Below are 6,000 nucleotides of genomic sequence, written 5' to 3'. Positions count from 1 at the left end.
GCGAATGGTTGTTGGGTCGAGTTGTCAGAACATCAAAGATGGTTGCTACCCGATGCGTATGTGCTTGCAGTAGTTACAATGGCTCATGGAATGGCTCACATCAGTGTGAAAGGGATTTGTAAGTTGTTGGCCCCAGTATGGCAAAATGCAGGAATTCCCAAGTGCGCAGAAAATGTGGTTAAAAATTGCATGGTATGCCTGAAACACAACCCTGGTAGAGGAACCCCAACTCCAGCTGGTCATTTTGCACCTCCTACGTATCCGTTTGAGGTTTTGCAGCTAGATTTCATCCACATGGAGAGGTGCAACAACTTAAAATACGTACTCGTTGTTGTTTGTGCCTTTTCAAGATGGGTGGAAGCCTATCCCCTAAAAGACAATACTGCGCTATCCACAGCCAAAGCCCTTGTGAAAGAGTTCTTCCCTAGATTCGGAATGCCGAGAATGATCTGGAGTGACAATGGAAGTGAATTTGTGGGTCAAGTGATGAAGAAAGTATGCGAAGGGCTAGGCATAAACCAAAAGTTTCACGCTGCAAATCACCCCCAATCAGCTGGATTAGTGGAGTGCTATAATGGCACTCTAAAGCTAAAATTGGCCAAGATACAAGCGAGCTCTGGTCTCAAATGGCCTGACGCTCTGCCCTTAGCACTCCTATCAACCAGAATGACTGTGCATTCACGAGTGAAACTTAGTCCTTATGAAATAGTCTTCGGCCGCCCGGCCAATATATGGGGAGTGCCTAGGCCCAAGAAGTTCAGCGTGATAGAGCATCCTGTTTTGCTTGACTATCTGTATGAATTGACGGCTAAATTGCGTGTCTTACATCAACAGGTCCACGACACCCTGCCTCCGGTCTCTGAATCTCCAGGTCATCCCATTGAGCCTGGATCCTGGGTTTTAATAAAGAACTTTCAGCGAACCAAAAACGAGCAGCCCAGGTGGACCGGACCGCACCTCGTTCTTCTCTCCACAAGATCAGCTGTTCGAGTAGAAGGGAAGAAACACTGGATCCATGGGACCCATTGCAAAAGGGTACCCCTACCTCTGCCATATGACCGGTGGGTCCAGGAAGGTGTCGCCGACTCAGAGACTGAAACCGTGCCACGTTTTCTGCCTTTCAGCGATGCACGAATAAAAGGAACACTCACTGAGAAAGAAAGTGATGACATTTTACAATCAGCAGTATCACCGTCAGTTCGATTGGACACTACAGAACCTGAACTCCTTTTTCAGGACCACACGATACCTGGGACTAACCGTTATAATCTACGACCAAGAATAAAGGACAAATAAAACAGTTTACTTTTCTTCCCTTTAGCAAAGTTCTCCAATATGGAAAATTATTTTTGAATGACTTTTTGCTTTTTTTTTTAGTGTTTTTTTTTAACCTCCATCTGGGTTCAGCTGTAGGATCGTGGCTGAAAAGACTTAGGGGGGTAGCCTGTGGACACAAGGTCTACAGGTCTGGTTTGTTCTAGGGCGGCCTGGAACATTCAGAACACTCCTAAGTGAAGTAAACCAACCGCCACGAACGGCAACGGTTAGAGGATGGAATCTTTCCAAAATGGAGAACATGTTGAAAGACTAAGTTTCAAGAAGAGAATATGTGAAACGATAACCAGGAAAGGGTTTTTGCTGCTGTGCATTTTTATATTATTTAGTATACTTATGTTTTTTATAGGATATATTTTATTCTGTTTTAACGTGATATTGGCACCTACTACCTCGTCTACACCTCCTCCTTCCACTGTTTCCCCACATTCTTTTCAACTCCTCCTTAACATGAATCTGCTAGGAGACTAGAGTTCACTAATAACTCCTTCATCCAGCTTTTGCACCAACACCAACTAGTGATAAATACAACTAACTGTTGGGTGTGTGGCCTTATGCCTCACACAGCAGATAAAGGTATCCCTTATCTGATCCTGCCTTTCAGCCACAATGGTTCCGTGTGGGCATTCAGAACGATATTCATCTATGCACACTACCCCCTACGTTTTGCGGAAGACAACCCTAAGAAAAATGCTTTGGTTAAAGGTATCATAGACATGACGAAGGACAATATCTTCTACGAGACTATCCCCAGAGATGAGACAATGGCATATATAGGATGGAACATGACCGGATATGAAGCCACAATGACTGAGAAACAGCAAGCTAAGATATCTTCCCTGATTTGGGTTGTACCCCATCATGGTCACCTGTGTCTGCAAGGTACTGGCAAGAATCCCAGAGCTCAGCTAGGGGAAAGCATCTGCACTGAGACATATGTCTTCGCATCTCAGACCTCCCCTCCGCTCTTGGCAGCTAAGGGTACCTATTTTATCTGCCATGATAGAGCCTTTACATGGTTGCCCCCTGACTTTTCGGGCACATGCTTCGTTTCGTTCCTGTTGCCCCCTACCTACACAGCAGCGGCAGATTACCACAAGACAAGGATAGTTAGAGGCGTCTTCAGTGAAGAAGACACTGCAGGACAAGAATTTGGGGACTTCGTAAAGGGTTTTCTGCCGTTCTGGGGACAAATAAGTAACAGCAGGAGCATAAGGCAATTGATAAGAGTGGTTGAATCCACCGTGGCTGAAACCGCTGGTGCCCTTGGTAACTTGACTGCTGAGCTCCAGTAGGATCGTCTTATGACCCTTCAGAACAGGGTCGCATTAGATGTCATACTTGCAGACCGGGGTGGAGTATGTACATTGATCCAATCGAGTTGCTGTGTTTTTGTCCCAGATAACGCTCCAACAGTATACCAGGCCATCTCCAAACTGCATAGAATTTCTGAATCTATTCATTTAGATAAAGGAGATTGGTCATTAATGGGATGGCTCTGGGAACTGATATCAGCATGGGGATGGAAGATTCTGATGGTCATTGGGATGATCTTGGCCATTCTTTTCCTGTTCTGTCTATGCGTGCAGTGTGCTCCTGCGATATGTGGCCTCTGTGTTACATCATGCATAAGGAAACCTGCACCAAGAGACGAGCTAAATACTAGGATGATGTTACAGCAACATCTCAACGACTTTAGAAACATAGACCTGGACTCAGATTAGCATGAGAATAGGTTTATTGCCTATGTAAGGGCAAAAGGAGGGTTTGTGGTTCTAAAAATTCTGGACCCATGTAATTTACTTTGCCACAGCAGTACGATTTTAGTATCAAAAGACCGATAATGACTAGTACACTAAGCATGAGCATTTTCGCTCAATTCCAGCAGCGTTTTCACCTCGAAATCGCCATTTTCGTCCTGCACTCGTGGCTCCCATTTTATACACGGCAGCCATTTTTAAAAGTTGCCCTCACATAGGCTTATAATACAGTCAGATTTGATTCCAAGGACACGTACACCTTGATTGACTTTTCTCTGACCTGGGCAAGCTGGAACCATTGCCTCAGGCCAACCCTGTTTGGTCAGTCCCTCTCCCAGTGGCCGAATCAAATAGCATCAAGGCACACCATGCCATAAAACCCTTATTATCGCTCACCCACCCTGCCTAATCTTGCTCACACCTGCACCTGCTCTTTTCTTCTTCTTACTTTACGAGGGGGAGGTGCCCGTTTTTATTGGGGGTCCACACTTATCTGATGTGAAATTCTAGGCCTTGCCGGGTAATTTATTATGGGTTGGATGACATGAAATATGAGGTTTCACCATGACACTGTTTTTTCCTTTGTAGTGAAAACATGTGAATGACCAACCAAAATGTCAAGAATGTTTGCCTGAAGCTTAAAAAACTGTATATAAGGAAACCTGATTTTGCATTGACAGACAGTCTCCTGAGAACATACAAACTGTGCTGTTGTACTTCTAGGACGCTTGTTACTTGGTTGCAGCCAATAAATTCGATCTTTGACTTCACCTGGAAGACTCTGAGTTTCTGTGGTCTGAATCAGGAAAGTACCCGAGGTCTTTGGGTGTACCCTGGCACCACTGAGTTACCGGATCAGTACCGGTTCTGAAAAACCCAGTACCTCATAACTAATTGTCCACCCCAATGCTTATCTTTCAAGAGAGAAAAGTACTTCCATGCACACTAGAACTGAAAACTACACACCTAGGCAAAGCACAACTTACTGTCCTGGGCCTTGATGGCTAGGGCTGCACCGCTATCCGCTTTCTCTTTCCAGTTCACCCTCTTGTGGTCGCAACGGTTCCACCCGGCATTGGGGCAATAGTGTGGTTACAGCTAAGGGGCCAGTCTCCCCTCTCAGTATTTGCACTTGGTCTTTCCGAGGTCAGTGGTTTTAGTTCTTACCACCCTTTATGGAACCAGAGTGGTCGTCCAGCTTCATCTCAGCATTCCTGTTCACTAACACGTCTGGGAGGCTGTCCCAGGCAACACTCGCTGGGGTCTCCTCACTGGCTCTGGGCATCCGCAGCTTCTGCTTCTTCACTTCTCTATTGGTCTTTGGATGTGGTGGAGCATACCAGGAAGCGATCCCCATGGAAGGATTGATGATGGCATGGTACAGGGGGCCCTGTGAGGGCACATTCTTTAGGACAAGAATTGCCATCCTCAGGTTAATTTCCTTCCTGTGGTATGGCCTGGCGTCGGCTGATCTCCTTATGATGGTGCAGTCACACTCTGGCCAATCTCTTTCTGAACAACACAGCCACACGCAGGCCGATCTAATGGGCAATACAGCTATGCACAGGCCGATCCAACACCTTACACACACTTGAAAGAAGTCCTGTCTACACTACCCTCACTTCATTGCCTACGACTAGGTCTCCTCCCACCAGCATCAGACTTTCCGGAAAAACAACCTTACCTCCATCTTGTGCAAAAGGCCAAGCCAGGGGTATCCAGAATGAATCCCAGAGGCCTCCATTACTCTGGCTTACTCACACACACACCATGTGTGTATGACTCAGGCTGCATACATAAACATGCACATCATACATTTGGAATGTTAGAGTTAGTGCTTTGAGTAAGTGAGTAAAAGCTGAACTTTACACGAGTGCGACAGTAGGCCTCCACTCTTATGACACAGATTGAAGAATTCTGTTCACAACTATGGATTTAAAAAACATGTACACATATTACCTAAAAGATTACTATGTTAGCCATTTTTGTACAAAGTTTTCCTGCTTATGTATCTGTGTAAGCCTGTAGAACTTCTTGGAGGGCTTCTGTTTTTTTTTCACAGGGATATATCCCCCAACTAATGGTTCATGACTTTTCTTTTTTCGCTCTTCTGTTTTAACAACAGGCATACAAAGAGTATACCTGCAAACATGGTATTCTGATTAGGTGTACTTTTCCATTTGAGCAGGTGCTGGAAAAGGAAGGACAAGGTGAGCAAAGTAAAAGCCGAGGGCTGCTATGCAAAACGGGAGAGACTTACCACAATGTGTGAACTTTGTGGGATTTCAAAATGTTTTGCAGATTGCTTTACACCCTGTAAAAACTTATGAACAATCTGTTATGATTAGGAGGAAAGGTGGAAAAATCACTCCCAAACTCTAAATTGGGGATCTGACGGAGGTTGAATTATGTCCGATCAAAATAGGAGTATAAACTTCAAAGCAAACTGAATTGAAAGGCAAGTGCAAGCTTAAATCTGTACTCAGTGTCTGTGATTCAAGAGCCAAGGCTATTCAGTCATCTTTGAATCCACTGAAACTATTTAACCATCCCATATGCCCTAACATTGTAGGATAGACATCATATAAGGAGCGCAGATCCCTTAGATATGCAGTGGCATAAAACATAATCTGACAACAATTTTCCCAATAGCTTTATAGGTTACTCCAGATACCCAGCTGGTGACCTGATCTTTTTTTTTATACCTTTAGGGAAAACTGTTACTCCTTTCCCCTAATCCAATATCTATAGACTAAACTTGTGAAACCGAAATACATGTATCACTGTGGGCCAGGGGCCTTTCAGTATTGTCTGAATGATGTGTTTAGGGATATCCTGGATGTGTGTGTGGACACCTCTATGGATAGCATGTTAATATTTACTCTTTTGATTTGTTTTAGAAGGA

The sequence above is a fragment of the Pleurodeles waltl genome, chromosome 7, assembly GCF_031143425.1.
Source record: "Pleurodeles waltl isolate 20211129_DDA chromosome 7, aPleWal1.hap1.20221129, whole genome shotgun sequence".
Classification (NCBI taxonomy): Eukaryota; Metazoa; Chordata; class Amphibia; order Caudata; family Salamandridae; genus Pleurodeles; species Pleurodeles waltl.
The sequence above is the reverse complement of the archived record's forward strand: the minus strand, read 5'-3'. Positions refer to the sequence as shown.